Below are 9,835 nucleotides of genomic sequence, written 5' to 3'. Positions count from 1 at the left end.
TCTTGTAGTGTGTGCATGTTTGAGATTTCTAGGGAAGATAATCTGGGAAGATTCTCCTGTAGTGCGTGTCACAGCCAGATTTCAAAATCGCCTAGGATTGTCAGAATCCTGTAGTCTGAGCCCAGCTTAACCGAATCCCTGATCTCAATTAAATAAGAGTTCAACCCCCTGAGGGGGCCAACAGGGGTGTAGCTGCATATGTCTTGACTGGAAACATTTCAGCTTTCCATCTTGAATGAATATGTGATGAGTTGGATCAGTGACACAAATCCCATTTGAATGTGTTCTGAGTGCAGAGAAAATCGAGGCCTTTCAGCGCTTTCTGAAGGCTCCTCTGTGAGTCTGCCTTCCTCTGCGTCTTACTGCACACTACTGGGTGGTGTCTGTGGTTGGCGGCGGTAGTCAGTCACGATTGTGATGTCATCATCAGGGATGTTATTTGAGCAATTGGTGATGTCAGTACAGTGTTGTCACTCGAGCAATTGTGATGTCATCAATGATGTAATAAATCCTTCCTGGTATGAGCCGATGGCGCACAGTTGCACGATGGCGTCTAGGTGGGGTTGGACGTTGAGTTCCCCTGCATTTTCTCCCCTGCTGTCCCGGTTGCAACCCTCTCTGCCGATCTGGGGAGAGCCCTAGACACACGTGCTTCCTCCGATACACGTGCAGTTGCCAGCTGCTTCTTTTCACCCGACCGGTAGGGGGAGCTTCACCGGCAGGACGTAGCATGTGGGAGGATCACGCTGTACCCACCCGCCCCGAACAGGTGCCCCGAATGACCAGAGGAGGCGCTAGACTAGTGCAGCGACCAGGACACATACCCACTTTATAGAAGCGTCTATAGGAGACTGACAGTAGTGACAGAGGAGTGAGACAGTAGTGACAGAGGAGTGAGACAGTAGTGACAGAGGAGTGAGACAGGATGGATGGATGAGAGCGGAGGGATAATCAAACGCCGAAAAATAGGAGCAGAGCGGCAGGTGGTTGGCTGTTTAACAAGACCATAAGGCTCTTAGCCAATCAGCTTAGAGCTCACTCATCGTGAGCCAGTCATATTCACAGTTGTTGCCGCGCCCCCTCCCTCTTGCCCCCTCTGTGTCGTGTATTTCTCCCCCTCTAATTCCTTCAGTTGGCGTCAGGCTGACCGATAACAGCAGGGCCGACCTGTCTCTCTCTCTCTCTCTCTCTCTCTCTCTTTCTGTGTGTGTCTCTCTCTATCTCTCTCTCTCTTTCTGTGTGTGTGTGTGTGTGTGTGTGTGTGTGTGGTGTGTCTCTCTCTCTCCCTGTCTCTCTTTCTGTGTGTGTGTGTGTGTGTGTGTGTGTGTGTGTGTCTCTCTCTCTCTCTGACACTCTCTCCCTGTCTGTCTCTCTGTGTGTGTGTGTGTGTGTGTGTGTGTGTGTGTGTGTGTGTGTGTGTGTGTGTCTCTCTCTCTTTCTGACACTCTGTGTGTGTGTCTTTCTATCTCTCTCTCTCTTTGACACTCTCTCCCTGTCTGTCTCTGTGTGTCTGTGTGTCTCTCTCTCTCTCTCTCTCTGACACTCTCTCCCTGTCTCTCTCCATTTCTGTTTGTCCTCTCTTTCCCCAGAACGCTCTGTCTCTCCTTCCACCTGTCTCTCTGAAATATTTGAGCTTTTTCTCAAAACTCTCTCTCTGTCTCTCTCTCTCTCTCTCTCTCTCTCTCTCTCTCTCTCTCTCTCTCTGTTACTGTCTCTCCTGTTAGGATTCAAGAGTCTCTCTTTGTCTCTATTTCGTTCACAGCCCTCCTGTCCTCTGTGAGGATGTCTTCCTCTCTGGAATTGAACCAGATCAGCTGTTTGTCTTTGGGAGTTGTGGTGGTGAGTGTTAGCCAGTTAGCCGTCAGCCTGAGCAGTGAGCACCTGCTTCAACAGCTGGTAGTTGACAGCAGTCGGCACTTAGCCAGTTAGCCGTTAGCCTGTCGCACCTTGTTTACCTGCATGCACACTGTTAGCTATCAGCGGCTCGTCAGTTAGCCGTTTGTCTGCTCGCCTGTTTATCATCTAGCCTCTGTTGCGATGCATACGATAGAAACATATCAGTTCAGAGTAGAACCTGCACGAGTGTGTGTGTGTGCGCGCTAGGGCTGGGTGATATATCAACATTATATCGATATTGTGGACTAGATATCATCAGAGATTTTGTATATTGTAATATTATGATATAGCCTAAGTATTGTCTTTTCCTGGTTTTTAAATGCTTACAGTAAAGTGATGTGATTTTCTGTACTGTTCTATCTCTTCTATCATTAGCCTTTTACCCACTTAGTCATTATATCGACCAGCTCAGTGGCCTTGTGGTTTGAGTGTCCGCCCTGAGACTGGGAGGTTGTGAGTTCGATCCCCGGCCGAGTCATACCAAAGACTATAAAAATGGGACCCATTTGCGTCCCTGCTTGGCACTCAGCATCAAAGGGTTGGAATTGGGCGGTTAGATCCCCATATGATTCCCGAGCGCGGCGCTGCTGCTGCTCACCGCTCCACCAGGGGATGGGTCAAATGCGGAGAACAAATTTCACACACTCAGGTGTGTGACAATCAGTGGGACTTTACCTTTACCTATATCCACATTACTGATGATTATTGATCAAATGTCTCACTGTGTAAATATGTTGTGAAAGCAGCAACAGTCATCCTTACAATATTGACGCAATATCGATATTGAGGTATTTCTTCAAGTACAGTCTTGTTTTAATAACAGTGCTTGTTGTGACCAGGGTGGGAATTACATGGAGGCCATGGCCTCCGTTGTAGGGATGGGCATCGAATTTCGAATTTTCGAATAATCGTTGTTATTATCAAGGTCGACTTTTATTATTGAAAGTCGAAATTCGAAAAAAAAAAAAAAATTGTGTGAGTGAAATGTTGCATCTCCCCTGATTCTAAGTATAGTCGAATCGCTTGGTTTGAGCAAGTAAAACAATTTTTATAAGCATTTTAAGCAAGGTTTATGGAAAAATGAATGGCGGATGAAATCCCATGAAGAGGGAGAGGGGGTGACTTTGGCACGCCTTTGGCACTCAGACCTGAGCCTACTAAATATTTAATGAACCACTCATGATTGTCAAAACTGTTTTTTATTTTCGAAAATGTCAATGTCATGTAACATGTTCTTTACTTCAGTGGTGCAATGCTTGTTTGAGCTAAAAATCCACAGCAGAAGCTTTTTCTATTAATTAATAAAGCCTTAGACTTAGAATCAGGGGAGACAATGCAACATTTCACTCACACACAAATTTTTAATTTTTTTTACATTTTAACACATTCACTGCCAGACGTTTTTTTTTTACTGTAGGTAGGTTCTGCCAGAGGTTTTTTTTGAGGATTCTGTCTCATCTTTCAAGACCCGAGGATTCTTTTCTGCTAAGATTTTGTGAACACACAATATCTCAAAAGAACTAATAGAATGTGTGCTTTCTCTGTCTAAAAGAGTTAGTTTGTAGAGTTAGTAGTTATGTAAGCATTAGCAGTTGAATACAGCATGGTTTCAGCGTCAGAAAAATTATTCAGAGATAAACGGCTTTTTGTGAAATTCGATAGAACAGTCACTTTAACCATTCATTTTTGGCATCAGTAAGACGTCAGACATCTAAACAATAGTTTTGAACAGCAGGAAACCCCCCTCTGCTTCCAACTCCTCCCTCCGTGTGTGTTCTCCTCCTGCCTCCCTGGCTCTGCAGCGGGCGTGTCACAACGAAGTTGCTGCTGCCTGGCTGCTGCCTGTTTGCGCGGCCGCTGTTTGAGGAAGTCTGGGTGGACTCGCTCGTTTCGTGGAGTTTTGGTTGAGAGCTTTGATGAAGCTTTTGCGATTCTGGTCATATTTATGCTGCGTGTTTCAAAGTGTGCATCCAATCTATTCTTGGAACCCCCCACCGTTGCCACCGCTGTGCATCAGCGCGAAAGTGAAAGCGTTTTTGCCATCAATTTTACAGTATGAGAACGGCTTCCTCGCGCTTTTCCCTCCAGTTTTGGGTCGCCTCTTTCTACTGTGGAGAGACATGTCGCCACTCAGTGGGTCGGTAAAATAGATTATACACATTCAATACCTCCAATTCTGGTGTAGGAGACGTAAAAGGGTTAGATCAACGTCCCACCGTCAAATTTTTTTTTTTTTTTTCAAGCCGAGATAACTCGTCTTTGGCAGTGAACGGTTGGATTCTGTAAGCCGAGATAACTCGTCAATGGCAGTGAACGTGTTAATTTTAATTTTCGAATTTCGATTAAAAGTCGACTTTGGCCAGTGAATTTCGAATAGTGTTTTTGCTAGAAATGCCCATCCCTACTCCGTTGCCCCTCCCTCTGGCCGTGATGCCCTGAGATCTCTAAGGTCACCTTGGCAGTGCCCTGCTACCATCCTGCGATGTCAGTAGAGCAATGACCTTTGTGCCCTGACATGTGACCTTGTGCCCTGAAAAATATGCAACGCCGCCGACGGCCAAATGGCCACGCCCCTAAAACTATGAAATTCCCACCCTGCTTGTGACTGTGACATCTCACAAGCATCTCACAAGTCACACTTTTTGGGGGTACGGTGGTGCAGTGGTAAGCGTTGTCGCCTCACAGCTCGAAGGTCCTGGGTTCGATTCCCACCTGGGACGCTGTGAACGCCGAAGGAATGCGTGCCCGTCCGCATGTCCTCGAGTGCCCACCGCCCGGGTGGGGTCGTCAAAAGGGCCTTTCTGTGTGGAGTTTGCATGTTCTCCCCGTGCCTCCCGGGGGTTTCCTTCATATAGGAACCCCCTTCACCAAAACATGCAATATCCTGGTTGCTAATGTGGTTCCTCCTCTGGTCGTTAAGGGCGCCTGTTCAGAGGGAGGGGAACTGGTTGGAATAGCGTGATCCTCCCACAATGCTATGTCCTACCGGTGAAGCTTCCTCTGTCAGGTGAAAAGAAGCGACTGGCTAACTGCCCATGTCTCGGAGGAAGCATGGAGCCAGCTTCAGCTCTCCCCAGATCAGCAGAGGGTGTAGTAGCAACCAGGATAAATACATTAAATTGGCACTAATGGGGGATAAAAATGGGATAAAAAATGGTGAAAAAAATTATAAAAAAACAACAAAAAACAAGTCACAATTGAACATTTAGTCCACTTGGTAGAAAAGACCTAAATGTATCGTGTATCACCATTCAGCCTACACATATGAGTATGATGTTTTTGTCCATAAGGGCCAGTGTGCGGTCGAGAGATGTAGACAGAGATGAAGGTCCATTATAGCATCATGGTCAGTTGACTAATGAGATTACTGGACCAGCCGGGCCTATAAACACATGCTGTCTGGCTCAAGTTACATGTGTCTTTGTATTAATTTGTTTCTAATCAGATTAACTGGCGATACTTTGTGCCAATAAGAAATTCCTTGGTTACTACAGACAGTCCTGCTGCTCTATTTTATTTTGTTTTGTTTTGTTTTGTTTTGTTTTGTTTTGTTTTGTTTTGTTTTGTTTTGTTTTGTTTTGTTTAAACCCCAAAACACTTTTTTTCAGCTTTTAACCAATATATATGACTTTGGGGGTGGTGTGTGAAGAATTCTGGTCAAAATTTCCACATTTGAGACCAAACTGTTGCCATTGTACCATTTGTATCATTTTCAGCAGCATAAGTTCCCTCTATGGGTTCAAACCTGCTTTTTTTTGTGCCCTCAAATGAATGGGATATTTGGTACATCCTGACATCACGGTGGGGTTAGCACGTGCCCCACTCATGTGAAAAATTGTTTTTTTTCCCCATGTGATTATTATTTAGTTCACGCGGCGCGAGCCCTTTAAGAGCAGTGCATCCATGGGTAATCGCCTGCTGTGGCTAATGTTAGCCGCTAGTTAGTTATGTTACATGGCAGTAAAACGCCACTGAATGACCAAATCGATAGAACTTTTAACCATTTTGAGTAACACTGTTTCCATATGGATCACCAGAGTTAGTTTGTTGTTTATAACGTGGCTATATTGATCATTTATCATTCTCTATCTCTGATACACTGAAAATACTGGGAGGCGGGCCATAGCGTCTCTGTCGATGATTTGATTTGACAGTTCTGGGCACTGGTGTTGGCGTTGGCCAATCCTGGCGTGTTCCGCCTCCAAATGGATTGTGTTGTGGCGCAAAACCAGTGGTTTTCAGGACGAAACAGTCTCGAGCCAACTACGTTATTTTAGAGCAGCGCAGTAAATACAATATTCCTGGAATGCGAGTTAACTAAACGGTTACATGTCCTCTGCATTCTACAACAAATAAAGACATTACAATTTGTTTTATTTTGTATCTTACACATACTTATTGGCCAAGTTATGATGTTTATTCTACCAGCGTCTTGCCTGCAGAGTTTTCATACTTCCTGCTTTAAGTATTTTACGAAATGTGGATGGGAAAATAAATGGCAGGTGAAAATCTCTGGTGCAGTGCTGAAGCAGGAAGTGACGTTCCACTTTGCCTCTCTATTCACCTTATTCACCACGCCCACTTTTTCTCTCTTCCGCGTTCAACGCAAACGTATTTGTTCTTCCGGTTCAGTGCTAGTTGCGAAGGCCACTAGTGGCTAATAATATTAGCCACTAGTTAGTTATGTTATATGGCAGTAAAATGCCACTGAATGACCAAATTGATATAACCGTTAACCATTTCGAGTAACACTGATTCCATACGGATCACCAGCGTTAGTTTGTTGTTTATAACGTGGCTATATTCATAACGTTTCTATCTCGGATGCGTTATTTCGAATCGCACATAGGTTACGCAACCTAACATAGGTGCGCAACCTAACGTCCACTCCACTAACGTCATCTTAAGAGCACAATATTCCTGGAATGCAAGTTTAACTAAACAGTTACATGTCCTCTGCATTCTACATAAAATTAAGATATTACGGGTTGTTTTATTTTGTATGTTACATACGTATTGGCCAAGATATGTTAGTTTATGGGGGAGTAATTTTGTCACTTTAGGAGCGGAGTGTGCGCAGCCATCTTGCCTGCGGAGTTTTTGGCAAGTCAAAACGGAAATACTATTACAAAATGACGTAATGCGGAAGCGTCCATGTGTGGGCAAAGAATAAGGTGAATAGGTTGAGGCGATGTCTCGTCATAGACGCTGGGTTAGCTGGCTCAACCTGGCTGGGGGCTGGGGTCCATTCAGCAAAGTTAGAATTTAGCTGATAGCCCAGCCCAGGCAGACACGATCAGGGATTCAACCACCGCAGTAAACGCACATCTGAGCAGACGTCTTGTGTTCTGCTCTAGAACCCCCCAAACCTGTAGTTTAGAGCCGCAGCACCGTCTTTTGGTGAGTCAGCCCATTCAATATATGGGCGGTTTTACCCCACTCGCGCGCCAGCCGTATAACATTTTGTGGGCGTTCCCACACATGCCGACTGTCTCTATTCACCTTATTCACCACGCCCACTTTTTCTCTCTTCCGCGTTCAACGCAAACGTATTTGTTCTTCCGGTTCAGCGCTGTTGCCTTCTGTGGCTTCTGTGGTTAGCCACTAGTTAGTTATGTTATATGGCAGTAAAATGCCACTGAATGACCAAATTGATAATAACTTTTAACCATTTCGAGTAACACTGTTTCCATACGGATCACCAGCGTTAGTTTGTTGTTTATAACGTGGCTATATTCATAACGTTTCTATCTCGGATGCGTTATTTCGAATCGCACATAGGTTACGCTAGTGGGTTTCAGGACGCAACAGCCTCGACTCCACTAACTAGGGATGGGCATCGAATTTCGAATTTTCGAATAATCGTTGTTATTATCAAGGTCGACTTTTATTATTGAAATTCGAAATTCGAAAAAAAAAAAAAAAAAAAAAAAAAAAAATTTTTTTTTTTTAGTGAAATGTTGCATTGTCTCCCCTGATTCTAAGTATAGTCAAATCGCTTGGTTTGAGCAAGTAAAACAATTTTTATAAGCATTTTAAGCAAGGTTTATGGAAAAATGAATGGTGGATGAAATCCCATGAAGAGGGAGAGGGGGTGACTTTGGCACCCCTTTGGCACTCAGACCTGAGCCTACTAAATATTTAATGAACCACTCATGATTGTCAAAACTGTTTTTTATTTTCGAAAATGTCAATGTCATGTAACATGTTCTTTAAAAAAAAAAAAAAAAAAAAAAAAAAAAACATTTTTTATTTTTTTTACATTTTTATTTTTATTTTCGAAATTCGAATTAAATTCGAATTTGGCCAGCGAAAATTCGAATAGTGTTTTTGCTAGAAATGCCCATCCCTACCACTAACGTCATCTTAAGAGCACAATATTCCTGGAATGCAAGTTTAACTAAACAGTTACATATCCTCTCCATTCTACATAAAATTAAGATATTACGGGTTGTTTTATTTTGCATGTTACATACGTATTGGCCAAGATATGTTAGTTTATGGCGGAGTAATTCTGCCAGTTCAGATGCGGAGTGTGCGCAGCCATCTTGCTTGCAGAGTTTTTGGCAAGTCAAAACGGAAATACTATTACGGAATGACGTAATGCGGAAGCGTCCATGTGTGGGCAAAGAATAAGGTGAATAGCCACCTCTCTCCGACTCCGTGCATCATCCCTTACATATGCACATACGTAATAGTGGGATAAAATCCCGTCCATTGTTCTCATTGGGATTTCATTTCAATACTTAAACACTTTGAAATGCATGTGTAACGTATAGGCGGCATCCAGCTCCAGCTGCTGCTGAGCTTTTGAAGACCTACTACATGACGTCTTTTCACGGCTCTCTGTTCTCTCATTGTACTGTAGAAGTCAATGGGCATAATTGGACAGGAGAAACTCCACTGACACATCATGCAGTCTATGTACTTAGTGTTTTGGCTGGGAGCCAGTCGTTTGAAGGCCTGAAGTCCTGAAACAACATACAATTTGCTTAATTACGATAGATTACCCAGCTGACATTTTAGTTTGCCAACACTCAGAGAGTAGATGTGAAATGAAAAGAGATCTAATTAAATTTACCACTAAAACAGAGTCCACCTACACTACAGCCTGCCCGGCACTAGAACCAGAACAGAGTCCACCTACACTACAGCCTGCCCGGCACTAGAACCAGAACAGAGTCCACCTACACTACAGCCTGTCCTGTACTAGACCCAGAACTGAGTCCACCTCCACTACAGCCTGCCCGGCACTAGAACCAGAACAGAGTCCACCTACACTACAGCCTGTCCTGTACTAGAACCAGAACAGAGTCCACCTACACTACAGCTTGTCCTGTACTAGAACCAGAACAGAGTCCACCTACACTACAGCCTGCCCTGTACTAGAACCAGAACAGAGTCCACCTACACTACAGCCTGCCCTGTACTAGAACCAGAACAGAGTCCACCTACACTACAGCCTGTCCTGTACTAGAACCAGAACAGAGTCCACCTACACTACAGCCTGTCCTGTACTAGAACCAGAACAGAGTCCACCTACACTACAGCCTGTCCTGTACTAGAACCAGAACAGAGTCCACCTACACTACAGCCTGACCTGTACTAGAACCAGAACAGAGTCCACCTACACTACAGCCTGTCCTGTACTAGAACCAGAACAGAGTCCACCTACACTACAGCCTGACCTGTACTAGAACCAGAACAGAGTCCACCTACACTACAGCCTGACCTGTACTAGAACCAGAACAGAGTCCACCTACACTACAGCCTGTCCTGTACTAGAACCAGAACAGAGTCCACCTACACTACAGCCTGACCTGTACTAGAACCAGAACAGAGTCCACCTACACTACAGCCTGACCTGTACTAGAACCAGAACAGAGTCCACCTACACTGCAGCCTGCCCTGTACTAGAACCAGTTCTGGGACAAAAACT

General features: G+C 44.5%; 1 protein-coding gene across 1 annotated transcript in view; it reads left to right on the top strand.

Annotated features, from left to right (window-relative positions):
* Positions 1-9,835, top strand: part of LOC310794637 (protein NDRG3-like) — a 52,961-nt gene that overhangs the window by 19,023 nt on the left and 24,103 nt on the right. The window lies entirely within an intron of this gene.

This window comes from Poromitra crassiceps (genome assembly GCF_964638095.1).
Source record: "Poromitra crassiceps genome assembly, chromosome: 20".
NCBI classification, from domain to species: domain Eukaryota; kingdom Metazoa; phylum Chordata; class Actinopteri; order Beryciformes; family Melamphaidae; genus Poromitra; species Poromitra crassiceps.
Note: the sequence above shows the minus strand (reverse complement) of the source record. Positions and strands in the feature narration are given on the sequence as shown.